The sequence below is a fragment of the Rhinolophus sinicus genome, chromosome 14, assembly GCF_057876585.1.
Source record: "Rhinolophus sinicus isolate RSI-liver-muscle chromosome 14, RSI-T2T, whole genome shotgun sequence".
NCBI lineage: Eukaryota > Metazoa > Chordata > Mammalia > Chiroptera > Rhinolophidae > Rhinolophus > Rhinolophus sinicus.
The window spans coordinates 6,115,478-6,128,744 of record NC_142514.1 but is presented as its reverse complement, the minus strand read 5'-3'; the positions used below and the strand labels follow the sequence as shown (position 1 = coordinate 6,128,744).

Below are 13,267 nucleotides of genomic sequence, written 5' to 3'. Positions count from 1 at the left end.
TCCAATGACACTGAGTGTCTGCTAAGGGCTGGCCACCGAGACACAGCAGGCGCCCAGCCCCGCAGCAGCCAGATACACCTGTATCACAGAACAGTGACTGCTGCCTTCTGACCCATCCCCCGCCCCACCAGATCATGAGCCTCGTCACACTCAGAGGCCGTGTGGGGCAGTGATTCAGAGCGCAGACTGGATCTACGTCCCCTTTGACTTCGTGGCTGTGTAAGCCCAGCCAGTTATTCGACTTTTTTGTGCTTTGGTTTTCCTATATGTAAAATGGGTGTAATAAACCCCGCTGAACAGGGCTCTTGGGAGCAATTAACAAGCTAATGCATGGAAAGTGCTGAGACCAGTGCCTGACACATAGCAAGTGCTCAATAAGCATTAAGCGAACAGTTGAAAGTCAAGAAGAAAAGGTGGTCCATGCCCACGGGTCCTCTGGGGACACAATGACCTTTGGGCAATTGGCACGCACTGTCACTGGTCACCTCCACTTTACACCCTCCACCTGGGCTGCCTGCAGTAGGTACTTTCCCAAACCATGCCGCTTCAATGCAATGACAAGGTATAAGATGGTCCTATCCTCACACAACGCAGTTCACGAGCTGCTCACCCGAGAAATCTCCATGATCGGATCTGCCTGCCTCACTCCCAGCACTTACGGGACTGGGGAAAACTGTTGTCCCCTGATCCCAGCCCCCATCTGCACAGCATGATTAAGTATCCAGAAGAAGTGAGTTCTAGGAAGGCTGCCCGACTGCACAGTTACCAGACATCATCAAAGTGGACATTTACAATGGGTGGCGTGCGAATTATACCTCGACGAGACCGCTGGAAATGAATCCTGCCTTCATTCCTCCTGTACACACGCGGAACCTTGAAGAGACTGCATCTCACTGCTACATCATCCAGAAAAGGTCAGGCACTACCTGCTTTGTCTTGTGAGAAATTCAGAGGGAACAGTTGCACCAAGCCAAACACTTGGTCATGGGAGCTCCTCGTCTCAGTGCTTCCTGACTCCCTGGCTTCAGGACAGGAAGCCAGCCCCACATTTCTACTTTGTCTAAACACAGCTATGTTATATGGCTGGGACTGAAGTGTGGTTCAGCACCAGCAGAAAGAAAACAGACATCACATCCCAAACCCCAAAACCTGGTGAGTAAAGCCACATCATGCCCGGCACGTGGCAGCTCCAGCAGAACCATCCTGGGAGCTGCCAGTTCACCTTGGCTTTTTTTTTTTTTCAATAATTAAAAAATTTTTTCAGTAACAGTTAACATACAATATTATATTCGTTTCAGGTGTAGCTTACCCTGGTTTTGACCTTTACCTATTCCTCCTGGGTACTGAAATGTTTTGTAGAGAAGGCAGAGAAGAGGGGGTGGGAGAAGAACACCCCCAGTCTGTCTCTAGGAGAGTGGCCTCCAAACTTATTTTTAGTTCAAATGATTCCCCCCCAAAATTCAGCCTTGTACAGAACCCTACCCCCCTCAAAAAAAAAAAAAAGTCAAAGTTGTACCGCTCTGGTTCAAATGGGCTGTCTTTACGCTCTGGAGTGACAGCCCCAAGGCTCACGGGGAAAGCGCGGGGCAGGGGACGTGGTATCCACACACCTGCTCTTCCCAAGCCCTGGGACAGAGGGGACAGAGCCCGGCCCGGCACGGGAAGCTTGGTGCCCCCGTGTCAGAGCTGCCCAGGAAACCAGAACTCGGTTTTCAACCCCCAAAGCACTAGAGCCCACCTGACCCATTCTGGGATTTTGATGCCATCCCTAAGCCCCCTCCTTCCAGAAGGAGGCTGTCTACATGCATTAACAAGACGAGCGCTGAGTGGTACCTGCCTTGCGGGCAATGACGATGGGGGCTCACCATCCCAGGGGCTGCTCTTACATGTGCTCAAAATTTTCCATTAAAAAATACACGTAAACACTACAGCAAAGCAAAACCTCAGTGGTGGTGAGACACCCCCTGGGGTGGGGGGAGGAACCCCAGTCATGGTTTAGGACTCAGCGCAGACATGGCCTCCTGGGTCGGATCTGTCTGGGCGTCGCAGCACAGGCACCGAGACAGCCCAGACAGAGCGGGCATTCACGGAATATTGGCTGAATGATGAAGGAATTAAAAAAACAAAAAACAAACAAAAAATCAACAAAATAACCTCTACCCTGAGCTGTCTAGACGCCCATGTGACACAATGGTGAAGAAGATGGGCTTTCTGGGACCCTGGAGGAACCAGGCAGGGGGAGAAACGGACCTGTTCATACAAAACTGTTCAAAACTGGCCCAACAGGATGGAACTGGAAGGAGAGGGAGAAAACCCTATCTTTCTGAACATCGCATCTCTCCAAAAATGAGAAAGGTTTTTTAAAGGGACCCTGACATTTATATATATTTTAGACACAATAATTTACACATAATTAGAAGACATTTCACAATGGCCTTGCTACTGAGGATGATTTTCCAAGCTTCACAAACGCAAGGCGGCCTTTCTCACGATAGCTTCTTAAAATCTCCAAACTGAGAAATCCCTCAGAGAAGCGTAAACCCTCACAGGTCCCCACTACTCCCCTTCTTCAAAGTAATTAAGAAGCAAGGTTGTGATTCCCAGGTCCTTCCTGATCTATTCAGGGGCTCATCCCCCAGAAACCCATGGAGGTGCCCCAAGAACTTGACACAGGCCCGTCACCCTGCACCGCCATCCCGAGTCCGGTGTTTAAGCTCGGGATCACATGCGGCTCCCTGTGATCTACCTAAGAGGCAGCCCCATCAATGTGGTCCACTTCCTGTGTGGCCATCCCGAAGCGGGTGCTGGACCATCACAGAAACTCCCAATATCCCCTGTCCTAGGAGAGATTCGGGGCCACAGTGCAATACCATCGCAGCCAGAAACCCCAGCCTCAGTCAGACCTGCAGCCAAATCACCACGTGGACGGTTACTGATCTGCTGGGAGAGCGCAGAGTGTCCAGGCAAAAGGAGCAGGAAGTAATTGGGGCCCCTAAGGAGAGAGCCTGAGTGCTTAACAGAAAGAGGCATGGGCAGACAGACGGAGACAAAAATTTCTAGTTTATCCACGCCTCATAGGAGCAACTTTTGGGGTGAATGGGATGGGAGAGGGACACAAGGACACCCTGTATCCACTGACAACCCCTGGGGCCGGGCATTCAACTCCTCCCGATCATATGGCAACCTTCCCATGATCCTCCTCATCATGGCCAGAACCTCCTCCCTGGGGTCACTTTACCTCCCTGCCCCTCACCATGAAAACTTCAGCCTAGAACAACCCCTCCTGAACAGTCACACGAGACCCTCCAGGCTCACCCAGCACAGCTGGCAGTGAACTAACATACCCTGCACATACCTGTCATCTCCACCTGCTCAACCGCAGACTCTCTCTCGAGGGTCTAGACTTCTGCTTCGCACACCTCCAGTATCATGTAAACAGTAAGTGCTCAATAAATGATCCCGGAGTGTTCAACAGTCATAGTAGAAAGAACACAGACTGTGGAATCAGGCCAACTTTACATCATCCGTGTAGCCATGTCGCCTCTGGCAACCTAGAGAACGCCTCAAAGCTTCCTTTTCTTGTCTGTACACAGGGAGGTGATACCGAACTCAAGGCTTGTTCGAAGGCTTAGAAATCCATCCACAGCAGCAAGCACAGTGCCTGGATGCAGTAGGTATTCAATAAAGGTTAAGGCTATCGCTAGCAGCATCATACTCAGAGCAGATGGGCGTCAAAACCCTGAACTAAATGTTAGCCCAAGAATGGGAGGGGAAAGGCAGGAAAAAGTTGTCAGAGGGCTCCGATGACTAAGGGGCCAATATTTCCTCGGGTGGTGACAGCTCAGGGGTGGGCCCAGGGCGAAGGAGCTCCACACGTTACAGACCCCCAATCTCAGAGCTGGCCAATGAGGGGACACATGTGCCATCCCTGCTATAGAAGGGGGGTGGAGGGGGCACGGGTCTTGCACAAAGTGAGCTTGGGACGAGGTCATGCCCTGAAGCCACGTCATAGCTTTGAGAATTTACCTAAGAGCAAGGGTTGCTGTCAATGGGCTTCAAGAAGGCAGTTGACATCGCCAGGCGCTCATTTAAAAGAATACTGGGAAAAATAAAAAACAATGAAAGATCACTGGCTGGAAGACGACAGGCTGGGTCTTCCGTGGCCATAGATAAGAGAGAGGCAGGTGCCTGCAGGTCTAGGTGGACATTTTAGACAAGCTGTCTTAGTCAAGCGCTCCCTACCTTCAAGTGGCCCCCAACTGCGTCAGGAAGGGAAATCCAGCTTCTTTCTAGGAAACACTACAATCTGCCACGTCAAACGTAATTAGCCACAGCCAGGCACAAAAGGTCACAGAGTGGATGATTCCATTCATAGCAAATGTCCAGAGTCGGCAAATCCATAGAGACGGAAAGCAGACTGGTGGTTGCCAGGGGCTGGGGGAGGGCACAGGGAGTGACTGCTGAATGGGTACCGGATTTACAGGGTTTCCTTTTGGGGTGATGAAAATGTTTTAGAGCTAGATAGACGTGTTTGGACAACACTATGAATGTCCAGTCGTCCCTCGGTGTCCTCAGAGGATTGGTTCCAGGACCCCTCGCGGATACCAAAATCCACAGATGCTCAAGCCCTTTAAATAAAACGGCATAGTTTTTGCATAAAACCTACACACGTCTTCCCATATACTTTAAATCATCTCTAGATTACTTATAATACTTAATACAATGTAAATGCTGTGTAAATAGTTGTCACATCGTATTGTTTAGGGAATAAGGACAAGAAAAAAGTCTCTACATGTTCAGTACAGACGTAATCATTGGAGGCCTAACTACACAATGCACATCAGCAACAATGTAACTTTTCTTTGACTCTTTAATCTGCAGTCAGTTGAATCCCCTGATGCAGAACAGAAGACATGAAGCGCTGACCGTACTAAACACCATTGAATTATTCACTTTAAAACGGTTAATTTTATGTTATGTGGAATTCACCTCAATTTTTAAAAACACCATAATTAGCCAATGTCACGGAGCACATCAGCATATTAAGAATATTAAGAGCCCTGGAGTTAACAGTCTCCATGGAGCCACTAATCCCATTTCTGCTGAGGCGCCATCACTTCCCTCACAAACCTGGGGCCACTCTGTCTCTCCTATGCCCCGGACGTCCAATTAATCCTGCAAGAGAACGGGTTCTCCCCTCCACGCACACGTCACCCTGTTGTGCCCAGAATACTCTCCCAGGTCAAAGCCTGGCTATTTATAGTGAAGACATGCTAACCGAACTGCTGCAGGAAGCAGCAGCCATCCAAGGGAGGCCCAGGGACCCAGCCATGCCACTGCAGGGATCCATAGTGAAGACAGTCTATGGGAATGAGTAATCGCCCCAGAGGCCCTCAGCTACTGCCCTGAGGAGTATAGGTCAGTGCTCCCCGGACAGGAGCACCCCCAGTGTCCCGGCCCCTCCCCCACAGGAGCACCCCCAGTGTCCCGGCCCCTCCCCCACAGGAGCACCCCCAGTGTCCCGGCCCCTCCCCCACAGGAGCACCCCCAGTGTCCCGGCCCCTCTCCCACAGGAGCATCCCGTGTCCTGACCCTTCTCCTCCAGTGGGCTGGCCTGTCTCTGCAGGCCCAACACCTGGCATCCTCCTGCCTCGCTGCCTTCACTCAGCCCCACTCTGGCCACAAACTAGCCCATGCTCACCTTCCACCAGGAATGCCCACCTGCCTCCCTCCCCCACCTTCTCCCTGCCACTATCCCCATCAGTCCCTGGGTACTGCCATTATGGGAGACAGGCCTGTCTCTCCCATAAGACAGAGATGGTGCAAGATCCCCATCTCCATCCTTTATATACCCTCAGCCCCAGCAGATTGGCTGTATACAGTAGGTGCTCAATAAATGTTTGAAATGATAACAAGCAGCCCAATAATAGCTCACGAGAGGAGCCTCCTCTTGGACTTCCTGACCTCTCACAGGATCACAGGCGAAATTCTGGTTTATGAAATGAAAACCTGGCAGTCAGGTTCTGTGAGGGAGAGACCAACGGGGCAATGCCACACCCCGCCAGCACACCGTGGGCCATGCACCAGGGCCAGTGCCGATGTACATCGCCTCCCTTCACAGCGACCCCGTGAGGTGGCAGCCACACCTCTCAGTCAGGCATGCCAAGGCTATGAAGGGAAGCTTATGGCAAGGCCACCTAGCCAGGAAGTGTCAGCATCACCTCTGAGCCCAGGTCCAGGCCTCTCCAAGCCCTGCTCGGTACCACCCAGCTACCAGCCTTGTGGGCACTCACTTGTCCGATGGGTTTCCGGTAGGACACAGTGTGCACTGAGTTCTGAGGACACAGTGATGGACAAGCCCCACGGGTCCTGGTCCTGCTCTCCAGGAGCCTACAGTCCAGTGGGACAACAGCCCATGGTGCCTCGAGGGGGTGAGTGTGTGTCTGGCTTAGGTGACTAGGTGGAGGGTGGAGGCAGGACGACCCACCACAAGAACACCACAGGACTGAGCGTCTTCAGACGGGAGGAGCTCGGTTTTTAAGAGGTGAGTGAAAAGGGCTTAAAGGCAGAAATATGCAGGGCGGAGGGGGGGTTGGGGTCAGCAGGATAAACATGAAGGACGAGGGAGACGACTGCATGACGAGGCAGGTGGGCAGAGAGCTGTAAGGAGAGGGGCGGCTGGGGGCTGGGGAGGGTCCACGGGGGAGAGAAAGCAGGAAGGGCCAGGAGGCTCAGGAGAAGCAGGAGGGGGCGCAGGGGCCAGCGGGGTGGGGGTGGGGAAGTGGGGTGGAGAGAGCTCTCTGAGCAGGGAGGGGGGCAACGGCAGGAGCTGGTGAGTGGATGAACCAAAAAGTGCTGTGAGTATTGGCAGTTAGGGCGGTGACCTCCAGGGGCTGCTGGAAAGACCCAGAAGTACCAGGAAAGTGAGGAAGTGGAATCCAGGTGCGTTGACCTGGGACCGAGAGGCTGGAGGGGACGCTCCTCTCACCCTGACAGCAGCTCCGGGGGCCCAGGGGCCACCTGAAGTCAGAGTCCAGGGGCTCCTTCCCCTGAGGACTCCCCAGTCCCACCAGCTCCCACCAGCAGCCTCGGCTCATCTCCGAGCCGCTGGAGGGACAGCAACCGAGCAGCCTGAGAGTCTGAGCCAGGAACAGCAGGGCGGGGTGGGACCCCAAGTCCACCATCAGAGCCCCCTTCACCCCACAAGCACCCAAAGGCACACGATGATGCCCCTCCCTGGAGCCTGCAACACAGGAGTGCAATAAAAAAACAGGGAACAAGTGTCCACTGATGGAAGAATGGATAAACAAAGTGTGGTACGTCGATATAATGGAATATTACTCGATTTTAAAAAGGAGGGACAGCCTGACACACGCCACAGCGTGGATGAACCTTGAGGACATCGTGCTAAGTGAAATAAGCCAGTCACAGAAGGACAATCCTGGACGGGTCCACTTATCTGAGCTCCCTAGTAGTCAAATTCATAGAGACAGAAAGTAGGATCGTGATTGCTAGAGTGAGGGGGATGGGTGTCAGAGTTTCAATTTTTCGAGATGAAGAGAATTCTGGAGATGGTTGGGGGTGACAGTTGTACAACTATGGGAATATCCTTAATACCACTGAAATGTACACTTAAAAATGGTTAAGACCGTAAGTTTGATGTTATGTATATCTTGCCATGATTAAAAAAAGAGAGAGAGAGAGAGAGAAGTATAAAACCCATAAACCAGAGAGCCTTCCCTGGCGTCCACCATGGAGACCCCAGCACACACCCTCTTGTGTATTCTCCCCCAATAGGGAGGCCCTGGCAGGAGCACGAAGCCTGAGGACGCTGGTGCAACAGTCTCTTCGGTTCTAGATGAAAATGCCTGGAATGAAGGTCCATGCCCTGGGCACGCCTCATCTCATGCCAAATGCTCTCTTGCTGATGGCATCAACCCCCTTGGCAAGAAGGTTCCAAAGTTTCTGCCTCCGCCGAGGTCTCTCTTTTGAGCCCCAGGCCTAGCTGCCATCTGGACACATTGAATAGACCATTTCCAGCTGGGACAGGTTCACGGCACCTCCATGCCCCTTGCCCCCAACCCTTTCTATGGAGTCATCATCCACTATGACCCCCAAACTAGCGGAAAACCTCACGGACATCTGCAATTCTTCACCCTTCTTCAGATCTAAGTCCGACTAGTTACCAAACCTGCTGATTCCACCTCAAAAATGCCTCCAGCCTCTGTCCCAACTGGCAGGAAACAGATGTAATGTAACACAAGGAAACAGTTTTAATAATCAGAGGCCAAAAAAGTGGAACCAGCAGCTGTGTGTGGCCATAAGCAGCCTGTCTGGCAAGGGCCATCATAGCAGGCGAAGCTGATGAGACCTTGGCACCAGGTAGACCCCAGATTCTTATCAGTGTGGCGTTTACATCCCACACGACTTGAGCCTCGGCCCAAATCGCACACTGCCTCCCTCATTTTCCCAGAGGCATCCTGCAGACGCTCTCACACTCCTCCACCAGTATCCCACATGGTGAATTCAAGACGGTTAAGCTTGGGTTTAGGTTGGTCGGGTCCAGAGTTTGTGACAAACCATTTCCACATCCGCTGCTCCGCAGTCCTGACTGGAAACCCCAGGCCTGCATTGCACAAGGCCGGCCTACATGGGGGGCAAAGCCGCGTTGTGCCTTGAAGGGTTTTCCTCCAGGAAGGCCCAGGAGCCTGTGACATGCTTTGTCTCATGGGCAGCGGACTCATTTTTTTGTAATGTTGGGCAATGAGCAGAACTTTTAAAACCAAAACAAGTAAGAAGCTTTTCAAAGGCTCTCAGCAGGGGGGTTAGGGGCCACGAGATCAAGCCAACAAGTTGTCTTTCCCTTGTCACAGCCAGGAGGGACCCTCAACTCCAATTCGGGAAGAGTACGCTTATCCTGACCTGCCATCCAGTGGAATCACAGTCCACTTGCTTGAGACTTGGTGCTTCTCTTAAATGCTCCTTAGGAAGTAGTTACAGATGACCCGACATCATGTCTGAGATTGGCTTCAGAAGAGTGCAGCGTGAGTGTGTGTACGTGTGTGGGTGTGTGTGCTGACTGATACTTGCAGCTGCTAAGGGAACCTTCCTTACACTTCTCTCAACTTGGGTATATGTTTGAAATTTTCCATAACAATAAAATTGTCATTAAAAAGGTTATATGCTTCTTGAACAAAAGGCTAAGGTGATAAAGGTAGCCTACTGTACCCATTAAGGGCTTGGGCACCAATGTTGGGGTGAGAGTTTTGCTCCCCCACTCAGCAGTGATGAGACCTCGGCCCAGTCGCATGGCCCTTCCAGCTTCAGTAGAAGGTGGATGGCAGGAGGGCCTGCTTGCTGCCCAGAGTTCTTAGGAAGACAACAAAGGTTAATATGTCAAGGACGCAGATCAGAGCTTGGTACTATAGCACATGCCACAACTTTTTCCTGCCATCATTATTATTGTTATTATTATTATTATTATTCTCATCATCAAATAAGGTCACATCCATGAAGCACTTAGCAGCAGAGTGTCTGGCACCTGGCTACAAGTGGGGCTTTAATTCTTAGACTGAGAAGGACGCTATCAGGTAACTGGGAAAAGGGGGTGCACTAGGTTGAAAGTCCAAAATAAAAGTCCCTTTAAGTCTCGGTTTTGTTGGTCAGGCTTGTGGGGGACAGAATTATGTACCCTTAGGTGGACCGAGACACACCTGTACTTGCCCTGATAAAGATGCTCCTTCTCAAAATTTTCAGGAACAAAAAGATACACTGATTCACGCGCACCAGCCACAACCTATTTCCTGAGAAGAACGGGTGTGAAATTCCCAGACTAAACTCGTGAACACCATAAAGATCAGAGGTTTGGCTCAATGTGAAAATACATCAGCAGGTAAGTCCCTGCTCACCTGGGAGGAGAGGTAGGTGCAAGGGTCCAGGTACAGCCCAGGGAGCACAGCCTCCAGCATCCACATGAGCAGAGGCAGAGCTGGTCTCCACCAGTGGGACCCCCCACCCTGATGCTCACCCCCTCTGTTGGAGAAATTAAGTATCTGTGCTAACAGGGGCTGTTAGAGTTTTACGAGGCTGCCCTGGGGAGCCCACTGAAGCACCATTTTAGCCTTGCTGGAGCAGCCCAAGGAACGCAACCTCACCCAGCTCCAAAGTGACAGCACCCAGGGCCCCTGGCAGGACCACTCCTTCTTAAGAGCCACAGAATACACTGATTCTCCCCCGAGCCCCAAGCTCTCTGAAGCCAGGTCTGTCCCTGCTCATGGCTGTCAGAGCCACTGAAGTCATGTGCCACAGTTTTTATTGTCTCTGTGCTTCCCTGGGAAAGAAAAGGAAGATTTGTAAAGTTAACGCATTAGGACACTCCATACATCCCATCATGTGTGCGTGCGTGCGCACACACACACACACACACACACACACACACACTTTCTCCATCTACTGGGAAAAGCACTCCCTGCAGAAGAAAAAACGGTAAGAGAACAGAAGTGCTTATAATGATCTAATCCAGCCCATCACTTTACAGCTCGGGAGACATGAAGTGCCTAGCCCATGACCTCAGCACTGGGGACAGTAACCAATGGCAATAGCTAGGGTTCTGGACACTTGTTCCATAGCCCTGGATGTGCAATTTGGGTAAGTCAGCTACACTTTCTGGGCCTTTGCTGGGAAAGGAAGGGTTGCTTAGATAGACGCCCTGCAGGCAAGATAGGGCTTCCCTACCCGCTCGATTCCTCCTGGGGGAGAAGCCTGCCTATGCCCCCAGCACTTAATCCAGCACTTCCAACCACCCAGAGTGGGAGTGTCCTGAAGGCACGGGGCAGAGAAGGGAGGAGCAGCCTGCCCTCTTTCTTGCTGGCTGTTCTTATACCCAACAACCAGGGATGAGGTCTGGGCCCCCTCCCAGCTCCTACCCCTGGAGAGAATTCTTCCAAGGACAAACCTTAGTCACCGGGATGGCGCTTTTACCATCAACACCTGTTAAAACTCTACTCATGACCAGTTTCTGGTGCTACCGGCTGGAGTGTTTAATTAAATATTACTCACTCAGGAAGCAGCCCCTGCCAACTCACCCCCAAACCATACAGTTCATCTTCAGAGAAAAAGAGGGAGGGAGAGGCGCCTGCAGCCTCCTCAGCTGGCACCAGCAGGGTTTCCCGAGTCCAGCACAGCCCACTTGAGAACCAAGCCACGAGGGTCAAGAACTAGCAGTCCCACTGCCAGGTGACCGTGGGACAGGACACATTCACTCACAGAGACACACACACCCCCTACAGACACACTCACACAGAAGCACAGACACACACATTCACTCACAGATGCACTCAGACACACACATTCACTCAGAGACATGGACTCACACACAGACACACTTAATCACACAGATGCACTCTGAAACACACGCACTCACAGACCCACATTCACACAGCTCACTAGGCACACCCACATTCACTGACATAGATGTACACACACACATTCACTCACACAGATGCACTCAGATACACATACACTCACAGGCGCACACACACACACAGAAACACTCACACCTCAAACACACACATATACACTCTCACACACATTTACTCACTTATTTGCACACACACTCAGAACACCCACACAGATGGGTTCAGAGACACACAGACACACTCACACAGACATCATACACTCAGGCATACACCACACTCACACACACACACAACTTGCAACTTATCCCTGCAGGCCAAGCGGCCGTTAGCATTTACCTTGAACTTGAACAGGACAATGACCAAGTCCCCACACACACCCCGAGCGCGAGATGACCTATCCCACAGTTGCACCGACGGACCCAGGCTGCTCTGGTCTTTCTGTTTTAATCGATTTCCTGACATAACACTCGACTCTCCCCTGGTTGCCGGGAGAAGCCGCGGCGGCTCCGGGGCGGCAGGGAGGGTGGCGCCGTCCGGGTGTCGCCCGGCGGGCTCCCCGGGGGAAGCGTGGCGGGCCGGGCTGGGGAGCCCGGAGGGGGCCAGTCCCGCCGCGCTGCAGATGCGGGCCCCGACTGGCGGGAAAAGCGAAACTAATTTCGCCGAGCGGGAGGGGCAGGTCGGCGCCCCCGCCTCGGCCGCGGGAACTGTCGCGGAAACGGAGGCCATGGGACACCCAGCACCTCGAAGTAGGCGGGGGCCGCCGCGCGCCCCAGGCCCCTTCTTCGTGTCAGCAGCTGCTAAGGCTCAACCCCGGAGCGATGGTTGCCGCGGCCTGCCGGCCCCCGACCTGTCTCGCCCCCGCAGGTTGGACCCGGGGCCGCCGCGACCCGCCTGCGCCTGCAGCTGCAGCCTCGGCAGCGGCTCTGGGCGGCGCCCGGCCCCCTCTCCCCGGACCCGCGGCGAGAGAAGGGCTCCCCGGAGCCACCGCGGGGCGCTGCGTTCCCCGAGCCCCTCAACGGCCCCAAGTCGGGACCCCAACCAGGTCCCCAGTGCCCGACCTCTCTTCCACCCACTCGGTTCCCAAGTGCCACGACCCCAGCGCTCACCCCGCCCGGCCCCGCAGCCACCCGGTCCCCGCGACCGGCCCTGCCTACCGCTTCGGGGAGGCCGCCGCCGCCGCCGCCCGCTCTCCGGGCCCGAGAGGCTCTGGGCGCCCGGGCCGCGCCCGCCGCAGGGAGCGAAGTCGCCTCCTCCCCGCGGCCCCGGCGCCAGCGCCTGGAGCCTGGTTTCTGCTGCGAGCGCGCGGGCTGCCCGAGCGCGACTTCTGTGCAAAGAAGAAAAAGCGACCCAACGCTTTAAAGTGAAAAACGAGAAAAGCGCCGGGGGCGGGGCCGGCCCTGCCTGACCCCGCCCCCGCCCCGCCCCCGGGCTCGGGCGCGCGGGCCGCAGTGTGCGGCAGGGGCAGCGGCGGGCGCGGGTCGCGGGGCGGTCGGGGCCGGGGGCGGCGCCTCACGTGCCCCGCGCCCGCTCGCGGGTCCCCGGCCGCCGCCCCCTCCTGGCTCCACCCGGAGGCCGCCGGGGCGCGCGAGGCTGTGGCTGAGCGCGCGCGCGGGGCGGTGCCGAAGCGTCGATCCCTTCCGAGGCGTCTTTGGGAAACGTCGGGCGGCCTCCGCTGGGCCAGAGGCCGGAGTTGCAACACCCGAAGGGCCGCTGCAGTGCCAGGCCCCGGGGGTGGGATTGGGGGGGATGGCTTACTAATAATAATTTCGACAATCTCTTGGGAGGATGGGGGTTGTTTCAATAACCTCGGAGCAAGGCCTTGCTTGCCTCATCTGAAATTCCTAGCAATG

The 13,267-nt window shown here is 54.1% G+C and overlaps 1 protein-coding gene across 1 annotated transcript in view; it reads right to left on the bottom strand.

The window, feature by feature from the left end:
* SPSB1 (splA/ryanodine receptor domain and SOCS box containing 1) overlaps nucleotides 1-12,790 on the bottom strand; it is a 65,197-nt gene extending 52,407 nt beyond the window's left edge. The window contains exon 1 of the mRNA XM_074334093.2: nucleotides 12,572-12,790. The gene's annotated coding sequence lies outside the window, so the exon portion shown is untranslated. The remainder of the gene's footprint in view (nucleotides 1-12,571) is intronic.
* Between the last annotated feature and the right edge of the window lie 477 nt (nucleotides 12,791-13,267).